At 46.1% G+C, this 16,691-nt stretch overlaps 1 protein-coding gene and 1 long non-coding RNA gene across 9 annotated transcripts in view; one reads left to right on the top strand and one right to left on the bottom strand.

Moving 5' to 3' along the window:
* Gm48957 (predicted gene, 48957) overlaps nucleotides 1-3,089 on the bottom strand; it is a 67,159-nt gene extending 64,070 nt beyond the window's left edge. For 7 of the 8 annotated variants that reach the window (NR_168943.1, NR_168940.1, NR_168931.1 and 4 more), the window contains exon 1: nucleotides 2,130-3,089. This is a non-coding gene — a long non-coding RNA (predicted gene, 48957). The remainder of the gene's footprint in view (nucleotides 1-2,129) is intronic. The other variant, NR_027376.1, reaches the window with a different exon arrangement.
* A 425-nt stretch (nucleotides 3,090-3,514) lies between these two features.
* Basp1 (brain abundant, membrane attached signal protein 1) overlaps nucleotides 3,515-16,691 on the top strand; it is a 50,488-nt gene continuing 37,311 nt past the window's right edge. The window contains exon 1 of the mRNA NM_027395.2: nucleotides 3,515-3,727. The gene's annotated coding sequence lies outside the window, so the exon portion shown is untranslated. The remainder of the gene's footprint in view (nucleotides 3,728-16,691) is intronic.

Below are 16,691 nucleotides of genomic sequence, written 5' to 3'. Positions count from 1 at the left end.
AAGAGCAGGTTGATGTATAACATTAATCTTTTGTTTATAATCTGTAGGTGAGATCTGTTGGTTCTGTGGCCATTTTTTTTAAATGTTAGTAGAGTGGAATATACTTTCAAAATGGGTCTTTGGGGATTTGGGTCACCCCAGTGACTTGAGTGGGCAGACACTGTGGTCTCTCTTCATTCATATTATTTTATTGGGTGAACTGAGGGTGACAGACGCTCGGCCTTGGTGGGAGAGGTAGGGCAAGGACTCAGAGGTAAGACAGGAAGGTGAGACGAGCTCTATCTACCTAACTCAATGTCGGTGGTTTAACTGGTAATGCAGGCCCCAGGTTTAAGAGCAGAATATATGGGGTGACATCTTTTTAGTGACAGGGGGCCTTATGCTGCAAACAGTTTTGTGGCAAGTCATTTAGGAACAAGAAGCACAGTTTGTGTGCAATACAATTTGTGTTTTTCATGAAAGCCTTTATAATGTAGGTTAGGGTTTATTGGGACAAGTTCTAGAGGCATTAAAAAATGGCAGTCCGAGGCAATACATAAGGTGTATAGTCTGCTTTGCTTTTAAAAAAATATTCATTCTTTTGGAAAGGAAAGCATACTTTTTTTTGTAGGCGGTGATGGCGAAGGCTAAGCAAGTTTACAGTGAATCACATCCTTAACCCTTTACGTGCTGACACTCATGAGCCTGTAACATTCACACCAGACAGTGCAGGGATTTTCCAAAACTCTAAGCTTCATCACTGATTGCCTGCATGTGTATTTTAAAGACGTTTTGAAGAGAACGTGAGAGGCCTTGCCAGAGATGACCCTCCCCCTTTTACTGCTGCTCCCCCTCATGTCTCTGTTGAATCTCCTCCATGTATGAGTGCAGGCACACACACACACACACACACACACACACACACACACACACACACACACACACACGTGACCCTGTGGATTGAAGTCAGGGCCTCCAGCATCACAGATAAGTGCTCCATATCTGAGCTGCACCCTTGTCCTGAGCCCCCCCCTTTTTTCATTTATAATCTTTTATTAAGAAGGGGGCAAACAAATCTGACAGAGACCACAACAAAGAGAGAGATTTGCAATTCCGGTCATCCATATAAGCTTTGGCCTCCTGTTTCCATGGTAACCAGTGATCTGTATTCCAGGCACACCTTTGGAAGGCTTGTTTTTCCTCTCTCCATCCTAAAAACTTAGCCAGCAGCACTGAAGCGATTGAACAATAATTGTTATCTTATCTGTTATTTTTTTTTAAAATTAAATATGAGGATACACAATGGAAGACAATACCTATAGGCTTATTTTGAAAATACCGTGGAAATTTCCATTAATTTTAAGATGATCACCGGGATAAAAAAAATATCCAAATCCTAAATGAATGACGCACACTGTGTAACCATCCCCCCCCAACCCATACACTCCTTAGCTCCTTTAGCAAACAGTAAATACCATACATTATACACATTCATCTAGTTAACAGAATATACCAGTGCTTTAGGGAGCTTAAAACTAACTCACCAGCTTTCAACCAGTTTTTTTCCCCCCAGAGGATATTTGGTCATACCTGGAAACATTTTTGGTTGCTATAATTGGTGCTGTTGTCGGAACCATAGCACACCAAATAGCTTTATAGGTGGTATACTGACATAAGAGAAAGAAATCCTCAAATCATAGCTAAATTGTGATTTGATTTCCTGTTCTTGAACTGTTTGATTGTTTAATTAGTTTAAGCAGTGGGAAGATGGGAGGGTGAGAGAAGGTTGAAAGAAATATTAGCCAACCAACCAATTAGTATATCTATTTATCTAGAGAGAAAGAGAGAGGGAGAATAGAGGGGTAGGGATGGGGAGAAGAGGGAGAAAGAAGAGGAAGAGGAAGAGGGAGATAGAGAGGAAGAGGAAGAGAAGAAAAAAACAAGAAGAAGAGGAGACGGAGGAGGAGGAGAAAGAAAGAAGAAAAGGAGGGGGAGGAAGTGGCAGCCACCACAAATATTTTCACCCCCCCCCCCAATCACTTTTTGGTTTAAGATGTGGCACTTCCTTTGCCAATCTTATTAAAGTTCTGTTATTTATTTTTCTATTAAAAAAGTGACCCCCCCCAATCTGCGATTTTGACAGCACTTACCTTTGGCATTCGTCTCCCTAAATGTAGTTGTGTTTCGTTATTCCGGACGTGGAGGGCAAGCTCATCCCAAATCTGTGCTTCACTCATGAGGGGAGATCCAACCAAGAAGGCAACATACATTTCCATTCCCCCCCCCCTCCGCTATTCTTTCAGGACGAAGCAGAACAAGCAAGCCACCCTGATAAAGCCAGAGGGCGCCAAAGTGCCGCGAACGGAACTTCCAGGGCTCAATGGGTTTGCGGGATGGTAAAATTGGCTTTTGTCTGAAGAAAGAGCTGTGGTTCTAGAAGATGTCACCATGTGTTAGTTTCCAAATTTAAATTTTTATTTTGCATTTTATTTTTGCCAACAGGTAAGCATAGCGAGCATATCTCCTAACCGTGGTGGCTATTGTGTGTCGCGGTGCTACCCAAAGTGCTCGTCGACCAGGACACGAGGACTTGGCGCGGATGGCCACAGCCTGGCTGGGCGCGCTTCTGAGTAGCATCTTAAGCAGCCGAGAGCTGGTGACTTCCATGAAAGCACAGGCACAAAAAGTCGAAGCCCCTTTTCCTAGGGTGCATTTCTTCCTTTCTTTCTCTCCGAAGTCGGGAGAACGTACCCTGAGGCGGTGCCGCCCACCCTTCCAACCCAGACCTGAGCTCTGGGCGGTGGCGCCTTGCAAAGCTGGAGCCTCCTGGTCGGGCCCCGAGGGCGAGCATATGCCGGAGGCGTCCCAGATGCTTGCCTTGGGGGACACCCTAAAACCAGCGGATATCTGTCTTGATGGTTTCAAGGGAGGCATCGCATCTTCCCCAGGCTCACTGCCTACGTGATAGCAGAATCTAAGCCCGTCGTCTGGAGCGGGGCTGGATTGGGGTGCAGAGAAAGCTGGTTGCGGCGGGGGCGTAGTTCATCAGCCCCTTAAGTCTGAGCGAGAGCCTGAGCTACTTATTCAATGCTTTCAAATAAAATGTGTGCGAGACAGAGAGAGGAGAGAAATCCACAGACAGTCCCGCCGGGGGTGGGGGTGGGGGTGGGGTGGGGGGGGAATGGAGGGGCGTGTAAGGAGGGAATAGGAGGAGGGGGGCTGACAGAGACTGTTGGGGAGGCGGGTAAGGGATCTGGATGTGGAGAGCAGTGGGTGGGGGTGACTGTGCGGGTGTGGTGACGGGGGGGGGGCGCTGGATCACGGGGCGTCTCGGGGCGCAGTGGCTGCTGGTGGAGAGAAGTTGGGGGACCCCCTCCTGGGTGGCGGGGCGCGAAAGGAGCGGGAGGGGTGCGGGCCGCGGGCTGGGAGAGGAGGGGCGGGCGCGAGGCGGGCGGGGTCGGCGAGCGGAGGAGCTGGGCGGGCGGACGCGCGGGGGGGAGGGCGCTGGGCAGGAAGGGGAGGGGGAGCGATCGAGAAATGCAGAGGCTGCAGCGGCGGCGGCAGTAGCGGCAGCGGCGACGGCGGTGGCGGCAGCGCTCCAACTCGCTCCACGCTCCGGGCTCCGCCGTCGAGCCGGGAGAGAGAGAGCCTTTGCTGAGCGACCAGCCACCCGGCCGGACGACACCAGCCACCCGGGCCCCTTGGAGGCACCGCGCTCACCCAGGGCCGCCACAGGCACCCAAAGCCGGTAAGGAGGCGCGCCGTGGGTCCCTAAGGCCACCGCGGACTCCGGGCCACCGGTTCCCCAGGGCCCCGCCCCACCCCGAAGCCTAGGGTTCTCCAACGGTGCAGCCGGGGTGCGGCCGGGTGTAGACACAGTGGGCATGGGATTCCTCTATGTGGGTTCTGTCGCATTTGGAAATCCAAGGTGATGCTCTCCCCCAGGTGGACAGCTTCGGCCTTTCGTAGGGTGGGGGACTTGGAGGGGGTGGCGGCGAGGCGGACGAACCGAGTTCGGGAGGGAGGGGGTGGAGGGTGGGGAGCCGCTGGTGACAGCACCGAGACCACTGGCCACGGTTCTGTGGGCTGAACCCAGCCTTCTGTCAGCGGAACCCGCACAGCCACGGAGAAGGCGCTCGGTGTGAGGGGCGCAGTAACAGAAGATGGAGGATGGGGGTGGGGTGGGGTGGGGAGGGAGAAAGAAGACGCGGAATCTGGTCAGATCGGAAGGGGCGGGGGTGGCTTGGCCCTCGGGACTCCTGGATCTTGGTTTAGGGTAACCGAGGAACACGAGGTTCGGAAGGCGGTGTGCACGTCCGGGGCAGATTAAAGCCCCCAGCCTGGTCTGCGGCTGAGCTGTCTTCCCACTAACCTGTGGACGTCGCCAGCATTTTATTTTATTTTTTGAGCCTTGCGCTCAGAGAGCGGGCCGCGCGCCTCCACCGCCGCCCCAGCCTGGGGGAAGGAGGGGTGGCGTGTGGGCTTGAACCTGACAGCCCGCGGCCCGAGCGGGCTCAACCCTTCTGCAAGCCAAGATTTCTGTAGATTTTTTCCCCCGTAGCTCAAACGCTACAACCCAACGTCTGGTTCCCGCTTCCCCACACCATTAAAAGAAAAAAAAAAAAAAAAACCAGAATCCCTGGATCGGATGGCACACAATGCGTGGCTGGGGACCGCATTCTTTTCATGAATATTCATCGAACGCTTGGCCCTGTTCCTAATCTGCTTCCCCCCGAGACGTTTCCGCCTTGGAGCGAACTCGGTGGACGGCCTCTGCCCCAGTGATTTTCACGCTGTTCAAAGGAGCACAGCGCACATGGGTGCGATTTCAGGATTTTGCACGGGAGCTGACACACCTCTGTCTTGGCCGAGACCACTGGCCACTTACGTGGCGGGCTAGAATAAAACACGAGTATCAAGGGGACTGCTGCTGGGGTGTGGATTAACCCCTACCCCTGGGAATATACCAAGGGCTCACAGACCTCCGGTACTGCAGGCAAAATGAATGAATCGGGACTGTAATTACCTATTCCTTTGTCTTGGCCTCGCGCATGCGCCGGAGAGCAGGGTGTGGAGGGCCAGGCAGCCCCATCTGATCTCCCCATCATCCATCCACCCACTCCCCTCCGGAGCCCAGGAACAAAGGCGTTTGCCCTAAATGTTTCACAAAACCTTTGGACACAAATGCCACCCCCCCCCCCCCTCCGCGCGGCTCGGTCGCGGTCTTGTTTCCCCTCCCACCTCAAGGTTTCACATCTTACCCATTTTTTTTTTCTTTTTTTACAGATTTCAATCATAAAAAAAAAAAAAAATAAGGGAGGGGGAATTGTGGATTTAATACATTTATTTTTAAACACACAGTGCTATTTTCCTTTCTAGAACTGTCCATTGTTCTTTCTGTTCAAATGTAACGCACTGCAGGGATGGTGGTTTTCTTAGTTTGCACCAATTAGCTGTTTGCCTGACAGATCTTTATTGCGGGGCATTTGACCAAATAACATTAGTCTCAGACCAGCGATGGTGTTGCCCCTGGTGATACCACCTGGGACAGATTAAGACATCTTGGCATTTGAACGAACAAGATGGCCTACGGAAGCCAGCATGAGAAAATGGTTACCTTTTCAGAGGGCTAAGCCTCTCTGAATTCTCTTGATTCCTACTTTATTGTTTCATTAAGGATTCCAAAGGGCAAGCCCCTCTGAGATGGGGGGAGGAAGAAGGCGCTGGCATTGCTGGGAAGAAGATGGCGAAGCACCAAGTTCATAATCCCCCCTCCCCCCATTCAACGGGAGCCATGATAGCCCTTTGAGGGCAGATTTTCTTTCAAATGATGTATTTCTCAGCTTATGGCTCCTCAGGTTTCCTTTGGTGATGGTTTACTCGTGTTATTCAAAACAGGACTTACTATCTGTATCAGGAGCCCAATGCCCTACTTCTGCAAGCTGGGTTGTGTGTGAAGGGCTTCTCATGCCCCAGGATGTCCTGGTGGAATAACACGTGGCAGAAATCGTCAATCTTCCCCTTTGTTCCTTAAAAAACAAAAAAACAACAACAACAAAAAAAACCTGAAAATACCCTCAATATTGACCACACTCACTATGTCACAGCTTATAATTGGTAGGGTGTCTGGCAGCATCTTAGATGGCAAGGGTTCTATTCTTTCTGAGTCTTAGCAATGAATTCCATGTAATGAGAGTCATGTATTATCCTGTATGAATTGTGCATTGAGTAGTATAATTTAGAGGGTTATCTGTACGTTAATAAAATCTTTTTTTCCCCCCTGGGTAGTGCTTTTGGAGGAAAGTGCTAGGATATAGTCTAAAACCAATAGCTTTCAATTCAGTGAGCTTTAAGTTTTTAAACAAAATAATTTGAAAATCAATTAAAAACATTTTTACTTTTTTTTCTTTAGCCAGCTTTCTTGCTAAACATTAGCAGAAGGTGAAGGGTGCTCTTTAAAATCTTGATATAGTGAGCCAGCAGTTGACTCTATTGATTATCTGGACATTTGTGTCCCTTAACTGGTGTTCACGCTGTCTGTGGCTTAGGAAATGGATCTCCCTCCATTACCCTAATTTAAATACTCAGTGGCAGGGCCTTCAGCATTAGGCTCCCTGTGCTTTGAGGCCTCTTTATAATCCTCCTGGATTTTCCAGAACAAATCACATTATGGTTTTAAATGTACTAATTATGTTTTTCTTTATTTTTATTTCCCTTTAACTTCAAACCATTTGCATTTCATGGTCAAAATAAATGGGGCATGAAATCGGAGAAGAACCTACCTTTTGGGAATATTGTTCATTGTAAAGTAGATGTCTGTGCCACTCACGGCCATCGTGCAAAACATTGCACATTGGAGGCGTTCTTCCAATAGCTCAAGTAGCATGTAAATACACACATGCATATGTGCATCATAGATACACACACACATATATATATACATACATACTATAAAATCCTATTAATGACAGTACTAAAGGAGTTGTTTTGGAATGTTGTTTGCTCTTTTGAAAGCAGTTCATTTCTGTCCTCATAAATACATACTTGAAAGGAGAAGTCTTCCTACCAATACTTCTAAGATATAGTGTTTGCCTCGAGTTTAGGAAAGATGTTCCTTTTCAGGTCCCAGACTCCCACTAGTCACTATTCTACTTTACACGCTGGACTAAATACTACCAAATAAAGGACTTCTACAGGTATTTTTTTGTTGTTGTTGTTTTGGTCTGATTTTTGTGATCTCTTCTAAAATTTCATTTTTAAAAGCTGTCTAAAAAAGTCCCGAGAACTACGTCAAAGCTGGTATCTGGCTTGTGGGGTTTGCATAGGCTTTTACTGCTGTGAGCAATTTTCACCTTCTGTTCTCCCTGATGATCATGATAGCTGGTAACCTAGGTAGTTGCTGAAGACAGCCCCCACATACAAGGACAAGTTGGCTTTCTCCAGGACTCTCTCTAATTCATTCTCTCCCCAGACTTGAACTAACTCAGTGAGCATGAGACTGCTCTCTGAAACACAGACAAAGATGCAAACAGGCAGAATTGCTTTCAAGATAAAATATGTGTTTTGGGGGGAAATTTGCAGGGAGATTTCCCAGGTTTTAATGGAAAGAAACTGGGTGTGGAACATCTTTCAGTTTAAAAAAAAAAGAGGTAGTAAAGACCATTTTCAGGTTATAACAAGGATCACACATGTCTGTGAATGACTAAGAATGGTGAGTAGCCCTTGAGGGCTCCTTAACCTCTCTGTGTGTGTCCTTTGATGGAGTAAATGGAACTGACATAATTGACCAGTTTCTACCACTGTTGAGCTGCATTTCTGACCCAGGCTGACATGAAAACCTGAGTACTTAGCAATAGTCAGTCAGAACCAGCCCACCTCAATATGAAAGGACCCAGATAGCTCATATGTGTACACACACGCACGCATGCATACATGATATATACATATATGTGATACATGTACACAATTTGGTATTCTCTAGGCTGGATGGATCCACTGGGTGGATTTGATCCAAAGTGGGTCCCAGGGTCTCAGGCCTGCCCCCTTGATCCCAGGGCTGCTTATGAAAATCAAGAGGGCCCATAACCAGTCTGTCAAAGGAGAACTCCTGTTACAAGCCAATCCCTCTGTAGCTAGGAAGACAAACATGCAGATAAATGTCACGTCAGAATGTCGCGTGGTGAACCTTTTGAGAGCAGAGAATCACAGTTGTGTTCTCACCAGCGTGCAGATCAGTTTTCATTCTGAGACACTGGTGTAGGAAATGGTAGGCTTCAAACCTCCTTCTTCCTTTCCCTCCGGAAGTTGGATGTGTGATGAAGTGAGGCAGAAGGAGCCCAGTCTTGGTTTTCCTTCTGTACCCAGAGGATTTGGGTACAAATCCCAGGAAACACATAGAGCAGAGAGGATTCTGAGTGGCTGAGATACTTGGTGCACAGAGGGTGTGGCCAAGTGGGAGTTCCGGAAGACATTCCTGAAAGCTTTGGAGATTTGGAAATAGAAACTATTTGTGAGCACCAGAGGGGACTCGAACATAAGGAAAGACTTCAGAAGAATGTAGAAGAAGTGTGGGGTACAGTGGAGAAGGCAAAACCTTAACATGTGTCACTTTAAGCATTCTTTCAACTTTTAATAAATTAAACTTTAATTGAAACTCACTTTTGGATATACAGACTTTAATAGCTTTTAAACACTTCTTTTTTTGTATATACATATTTTAGCAATAGTTTGCGCACTGTATTATGGGGGTATTCAAAGATATGATTTTTATAGGCTGGTGTGACTGGGATTGTGGTCAGTACCCAGAATCCTGTTTCAGGTGTTTCTGCCATTGCTAGCTAGATGAACTTTAGCAAACTGCTTAGCCTCAGTGTGCCTCAACATTCAACTTTAAAGTAGAGGTTGTAAGGTAGATTTATTGTGAGGATGAAGGAAACATTATCAAGTTAGGGCCATGACCCATTCTTGCTCATCCCATCCTTTGAGTCAACATTCACCCATATCTTTTCCTTCATCCTCTATGTCTGTAGCTGGTCACGTGCTTCTTAAAAACGGGGTCAGTGTTACAAGCCAGGCTCGTGAGAGGGCCTTGGGAGCATCTGGAAGAAGTTAGATACCAGTGGGTAAAAATCAAACTCAGAGCTATCGTTCCTTGAGGATGTTAGCATGGTACTTCCTAGTTCCAGGATGCCATTATATTGTGATGACACATGCCATGATTGAATTTTAATCCCCTTACACTAATATAATATTTATCTCACTAATAAATAAATGGAAAGTAGAGAGTCAAATAGTGTGCCTAAGATCTGATGGCTTTCAGCCCTACTTCATTCATTGAAGGTAATTATTGGTCCATTTTTATCTAGTGTAACACAAACTCTCAAAGCTAAGTAAGTAATTTTTAACATGCTAACACTCTCAGTATTTTACCTAGAGTGAATGATACTAAGTTTCTCAACAAAAAGAGATCTACTGAACAGTTTAGCTATCCAAGTAGTAGATACAGTTAAGGCCTATTGATTAGAGATGGCTTTGTTCTAGTGCCTAGAGGCTAATGTCTTCAAGTCAGTCTTTCCTGGCATGGTGATAATGATGGTGCCTATTATTCAGACTTTCAATAAGCATGAGTTCTCTCTATACATCTCTTGCCTTCTGTAGTCACAGGTACAAGCAGTATTCCCAATGTCTTAGCCATAACTTGGCTCTAGAGTTAGGAATTGGGCAGTAGTACAGCTGTTTCCAGCTGTGCAGTTAGGGTTTCTTTGTTAGCATTAGCCTGTCTACCTTCATGCGAGATACACATACAGAAAGTGTTTCTAGTTCCTATTTGGACCTCAGCTCTTTGTGAATTCTGGCCCCCTTGGAGCAGAGGGTTGGAAGTTTCAGTACCTAAATACTGACCTTGGAACTCTTAGGGAAGTCTGGTGGTTTGCACAAAGTGCTGTGAGCTGGTTCATGACTAAGGGGAAGGCAGGTTATTTCCCAGTATGGATGACGTTTCTGCTGTACAATCCAACAGAGTAAGGCAGAAGAAAAAAATCAAAATGTCCAATTGGGTTATTCATATTCATGGCCTGAAACTTATAACAACCACCGCCACTACCATACCATTTCTTTCTCTGTGTCACCCTTGCTTGACAGTTCGGCTGGTCTCCTGCACCTCTGCCTGTTCCTCTCTATGGGGACTCTTTCACCTTTATTACATCACACTTGCCCACAGTGGGAGCTCCCTAGAAACGACCTGTTAATCCTTTATCCCCAGTGTCATCCACCTTGGCTCTATTTCTTACATCCTATGCATGTGATTTCCTTTTATTCCAAATAATATATGGCATGCATTAAAATGACCCAAAAGACCAGACTTGATATTGGATCTTGCCTTTCCTCCTAAAGTGAACGATGGTTGCAGAATTAAGGGGTTGTAGATAGATGGTACACATTTGAGGAGAAAAATAAAAAAGCCAGTTTTAGACTAATTTTGAGTCAAAATGACCTAAAAGTATTTGGAGGTCTCTGGAGACATCCGGTGTGTGCACTTTTGTAGAGAGGTGTCAGCTGCCCAGAGTGTTTGTGCCCATTGCTGGAGTTGTCTGGTTTGGAAGTCTCAGGAAGCAGGAGATCTAATTTTTTTTGTTTAGAATTACCAGATACACTATTTGAGCTGATTTGGACATTTGAAAGGGCTGTGGTATTCTGATTCGTCTGTTAAATATGGAGTTTAATTCTGGAATGTTTGGAATTGGTTTTAGCAAGTTTTGTTTACATGTACTCAGATTGGGACAAACTATTAAGTTTTGCTTTAGGTAGAAGACTTTTACATTCACATTTAAAACAGTCTAGACTTTTGTGTGACCGGGAGCTTTGAGGAGTTGTGTTTTTTTGCTTTTTGTTTTTTGTTTTTTGTTTGTTTGTTTGTTTTTTCCAGAGAAACCTGCAGTTTGTAAGTGACTTCACAGATTTCAGAATGCTTCTTCAGTCATGAGTACTCTCAGAAGTAAATCTATTCCTAGGGTAAACGGAAATGAGGGGTTTTATTCTGTGCCGATGAAGAAATAGGCGTGCAAGGAAGGCTTGTCTGGTAGATGTTTGTGTATTATGAACTTCCTGGATTGCCTGCCTAGCAGAGGAGGCTTTGAAAAGGCAGACAGCTAGTTCCCATTGGTGGTCTATTCAAAACACTGTTACCACAGACTGAGACAAGAGGAGAGTTAAATACTAACAGACTCTTAAGAAGAGTTAGTGTACCAGAAAGGACGCCAGCAGCACCCTATTGCCAGTCCTTAAAGATACAGGAAACAAAGTTCTGCTTGGACTGTGGGGTCTGCAGGGACTTGTGTTCCACTGTCCAGGCCGTCTGAGGTTGGTTCTGAGACTCAAAGTCGTGTAGGAATATTTGCTGTCTTTGACTTTTACAGAAGTCCTCAGCTGTTTGAACAGGGAAAAATGGTATCATCATTCTGTATTTGCTTTTAGGGTCATCAAATATGATTGGAAAGAAGGAAAATAAGGAGAAATCTGTGACTTCTAGGTATGCAGGCCCCTCCCACTCCTCTGCCTTTGTCCTGTAGTCCATGGATAGGGTAGGGTGAAGTTAGGGGACCATTTGGGTGTTTGCTAAAGGCATTGATATGATCAACTAAGGTATCTTGGAATCGTTGCGTGATTCATATTCTCAAGGACAATGGCCTGAACCTTGGTTAACAATTGGTGATGACAGTAGTTCATGAGGTTTTTGATCATGCAACATCAGGTAAACATTACAAGTAGCACCCTATTGAGCGGGGTTGTGGTGGTACCAGGGCTTTCTCAGTAGCCTTGGTGATCTTCTGTTGACACTTCAAGCTCTAACTTCCCAAGGCTCACTCAATTGGATTCTAGAAACGTGGCTTCAGAATTGCTAGTGATTGGTTTTTATACAGATAGGAGTGTTATGTATCAAGATGATGGCTGACTCCCAGGTACACGGTCCTTCTGATTCACAATGGTATGAGAGCTCTCTTTTTTCCTGCAGTGCAATGACCGACCAATGGAAAAGCTCATGGGTGGTTTTCTATTTCTTTCATTGGTGGATGAAACAAAGGCAGGGGAAAAAAAAATCATGACTAGCTCATTTAGTCTACCACTGGCTTTGTGCTCTGACTACTTCCGTTTCCGACATCCAGAGAGCTTGGCTTTGTATTTCTTTGTACTGGGGTCTTGGATGGACAGGGTCTGGGTGAACTCAACTGACGACAGTGCAGAGAAAGGCAATCATGTCATAGGATCCTAGCAGTTGATTTTACTAAGGTAAAACAAGATGATCTCTCAATGGCGAAGGAATTCTACTGATATCTCTGAGAGTATATTTAATTGACAACTGGTCTGAAGGAGGAAATTTTAACAAAAAGACAACCTGACAACAAAACAAATGCAAAAGTTGATACAGGACCCCAAATGGCGCCACCTCCTAAAGGTTTTACTACAATGACCCTAAACGGTATTACTACAGTGATCCCCAATGGTGCTACTCCAGTGACCCCCAGTGTTAGCTGTTTGTTGCTCTTGAAACATCAAAGCTGCTAATAACAGCACGTTCTTTGACTGTGTCCTTGTTTCTAGCAACCAATGCATATTAAGGTGAAAAGGAAGGGACCGACTGAGCATTTCCCAGATTGGGACAGTGGGCTTGTGCTACTGGAATCTCTCTGTGTGGCGACGTGGGATTTGATGGATCTATCTCCTATTTTGATACCCCTTGGCTATGCACACCATCAAAGGATCATTTGTCATCTCTACAGTGAGCTGCTCAAACCGAGACTCTCAGAGAAATAGCAAAGGAGTCCAGACTGATACACGGCAGACAAAAACCAACAAGAGTGTGAGCTGCTGTTTGTTAGGAGAGTGGGCCCAGAGCTGGTTTTGAGTTGGACGAGATTTCTACTGGGGGAAGGTGAGAACTGAGGGAGGTATGCCTTTCAAAAAATACCCTTAGGGTATTAAGATGTTAATATTAGTAACAGGTCCATGGCAAACCAGCGTGCCCTGGCATGCTGGCTACTGTGTGCTTAGTTTGCCGAGTCGAGGAACTAGACAACAGAGAAAGGGTCTAGAATACTGGTATACTCAGGCTAGTGTGACATTCAGTTGGCTGGGATACATTTCCCCAAGAACCTCTTAACACTTCTATCTGCCTCTGCAGCTTATTCCATAGTTCCGGTCGTGAGGGGCAAAGAGGAATTGTGAGTAGTAGGTTTCTCGGTAATACAGATGTTGGTAAAAAACAAAAACCACTTCTGCAAAGGAGGAAATGGGCCAACAGGAGGGAAGTTTGAGCCAGGGTACTTTTACAGCCATATTTCTGGAGGGGGAGAGGGGAAAGCCATTCCGTTCTGGTTCCAGAAGTGTCTGCATTCCCCTAGTGTGGAAAGCAAAGCTACGTAGTGTGGTGTCAGCAGCCTGTGGCCTCTGGAACCCAAGCACTACCCTTGACTCTTCGTGGTGTCTGTGGGGAAGGAAGGGGGAGGAGTGTGAAGGAGGGAGAGGAGGCACGGTGAGTGGGGAGGTAGGGTGGGCAGACTCACATTACATACGTAGAGGCACAGGTGTTGGCTCTCCTCTTAGTGCCCTCCCTCCGGCTGCCAGCCAGAGCTTCCCAGACAGGGAAACAGACCCAGCAAAGGTTCTTTCCCCGTGGTTCTTGGAGACTGGGGATCTAGATCAAGGAGCTACAGAGGTGGTTTCCTCGGAGGCAATTCCTCTTTCGCCCTCTGGCTGCCTTCTCGGTTAGGAGTCGGGAAAGAAAGGAATGCTGGGACAGCTGGCTCCCTCCTTTTGAATAATGCCAGGCCACTATTCCATTGAATACCGCCTCTCACCTTCCTCGGTGGGGTGGGTCTTACCTCAGTTACATTTCCGGAAGCACCTAGACATGTTTCCATGGTGATAGTAAATGCAGTCAAGTTGATGATGAAGATTAACCATCACAGAGTGTACACATGACTGTTGTCTTTCTAGATGTTCTAATTTCCCCTTCTTGTAAGGACACAGGCCAGATTAGATTAGGCTCCGCCTTGTCCGCTTCAGTATTAATTGAATTACCCATTGGTAGGCCTGATCTCCATATAAGAAGTGGAGCTTCAACTTAGGAATTTTAGGGGTGTACAATTCAGCTAATGATAGTTTCTGGTTGATTTCAAAATCTGGAAACCGTTGGAAGCTCCGTTACCTCAAGAGGGAGTCGGGGGAGGGCGGCCTCTATACAACTAGAGTCCTGGTTGAAGCCATTGAAGCCAAGCATAAAGGTTCCCATTTGGTGCATGGGGGAAAAAGTTAGTTTTCCTCAGATTCTCATCACTAGAGAAAGCAGGAATCAGACAGGTCCCTGAAGTTACTGTGTTAAGGGTGGTAAAGGGGTGTGCAGGTCCCATGATCCGTGCAATTCTCATGAAGTACTTGGACACATAGAAGGGGGCCTCTGACTCTTTACCCCTGCTTCCCCCGTGCTGCAGGCAACAAGCATCCTGTAGTAGTTAAATAGAGCACATGGGAAAACTGAGTTTTCCTATGGAAATTGTCTTACACAGCTTTTCTTCTACATGATGACTCCCGAACACTGCAAGAGACTGGAGAAAGGATCAGAGAAAGGCTTTCTCAGTGCAGGGAGGTGGGCCAGCCTTGTGTCTTCTAGAGTCAGGAGGGGATTATTCTGGGAGAGCTTCTTGAGAAGTCCTATCAATAGTGGCAGTGAAGGGGACAGAAGCATGGAGCATGTGTGTGAGCCACTTCTGGATCTTACCCCTGTCTCTGGCTTATTGGTAGGAATTCAGTAGACATTCTCTCTCCTTACTTCTCCCCTCTCCTCTCCTCCCCGACCCCCCAAAGATGGGGCTCTGGCCAAAACAGGTCCCAGAAGAGCCTGGGATTTTTCATGGAAGGCTTCAGATAGGTGGGACATTAAGATAGGGATATTATTGACCATGCCAGACATCACGTGCCTTCCCTGATGACTACAAAAACTGAGACTAATAAGTTTTGGGGCTTTCCCTGTGACAAAACAAGTAGTGGTCTATAAAGGGATTTTTCTGAGGGACATTCTGGCCACGTGCAGATGCAGGTATATCTGCTCTTAGCACTTGCTCTTTTTTCTTTCTTTCTTTTGCAGCTGTAGAGGGTGATTTCTCAGGTGAGTCAGGCACTGGTTTCTTGTTTTCAATCGTGGGTCATGTCAGGTAGTGTTAACTATAGCAATGCAAATATGACCTCATTAGCCCACTGTGAAACTAAAGATGACAACTTCATGTCACTCCATGGAATAAACAAGCCCGGGGCCCTAACCTAATTGGAAGGCAAATCTACTTAGTATCTTTAATAAAAACTTTCACTGGGAGATTATCTCCTGTGGAAGATACATGCTATACTTATTTTAAAATTTCAACGTTTTAACTCCATACAATGTGTATTTTTAGAACATAATCAGTGGTCTTCATTAAGTACACACTTTTTTTATTAGATATTTTCTTTATTTACATTTTAAATGTTATCCCCTTTTGTGGTTTCCCCTCTGAAAACCCCCTATCCCTTCTCCCCTCCCCCAATCACTAACTCACCCACTCTCCCTTCCTTGTCCTGGCATTCCTCTACACTGGGGCATTGAGCCTTCATAGGACTAAGGGCCTCTCCTCCTATCCTGCTACACATGCAGCTGGAGGCATGAGTCCCACCATGTGTATTCTTTGGTTGGTGGTTTAGTCCCTGGGAGCTCAGGGATCCATCCCATATACAATCACCAAACTCAGACACTCTTGTGGATGCCAACAAGTGCTTGCTGACAGGGACCTGATATAGCTGCCTCCTGAGTGGCTCTGCCAGTGCCTGACAGATACAGAGATAGATGCTCACAGCCATCCATTGGACTGAGCACTGGGTCCCCAGTGAAGGACCTAGAGTAAGTACACACTTTCTTAAGAAAAACTTCTTCCATTGAGCCCTGAAAGGTGATATCTATGCCATCCCCTCTAAGGCCCATCCTGGGTATCAGAGCACTATAGCCTCTTACACCTGCCTACTGTCATATATCTGAGCCATGCCTGGTATGGAGTGTCATCCTTCTGCAGGGACATCACTCAGACTTTTGCTTCCCAGCCTGTTATCTCTTCACCCCCTACAAGCAATTGTAATTCCCTGTTGCATCTTGAATAAAACACAGATGCCGTTGGCCAATGTGCCAGGCCCTGCCCAATCATCTTCTGACTCCTTTCCTACAAACCTGTCATCCACTTTTAGTGGCCGGGCTACAGTGCCTGCTCATGACCTTATCACTCTCCTAGATCATTCCTCCTGTCTCTTCTGTCTGGAACAATCTTTCCCCAGCTCTCAAAATCGTGTCAGTAAAGGGCACGAGTTAAATGACACGTCCACAACGATATACCTACATTTCATAGCTCGGTGGACATTTTTTGTGATGATTGGATGTCTTTCTCCTCCTAGATTAAAGTACTCAGAAGGCGGGGATGTGCCACTCTTATTAACCCTTAAGGTATCCTGTACAGATCTGATATGTGCCAAGCCCCTTGTTTTTGTCTGACATGCAGTATATTCACGGCAGGGCAGGCACATGCCTTCTGCCAGTGGCCTGTGGTAGCTGAGATGACATCCATATTTGGACACTAAATTCACCTCATCAGTTATGCTTACTATGAAGATGACTGGATAGCGAACTCCAATTAGTGCAATTA

This window comes from Mus musculus, chromosome 15, assembly GCF_000001635.26.
Source record: "Mus musculus strain C57BL/6J chromosome 15, GRCm38.p6 C57BL/6J".
NCBI lineage: Eukaryota > Metazoa > Chordata > Mammalia > Rodentia > Muridae > Mus > Mus musculus.
Note: the sequence above shows the minus strand (reverse complement) of the source record. Positions and strands in the feature narration are given on the sequence as shown.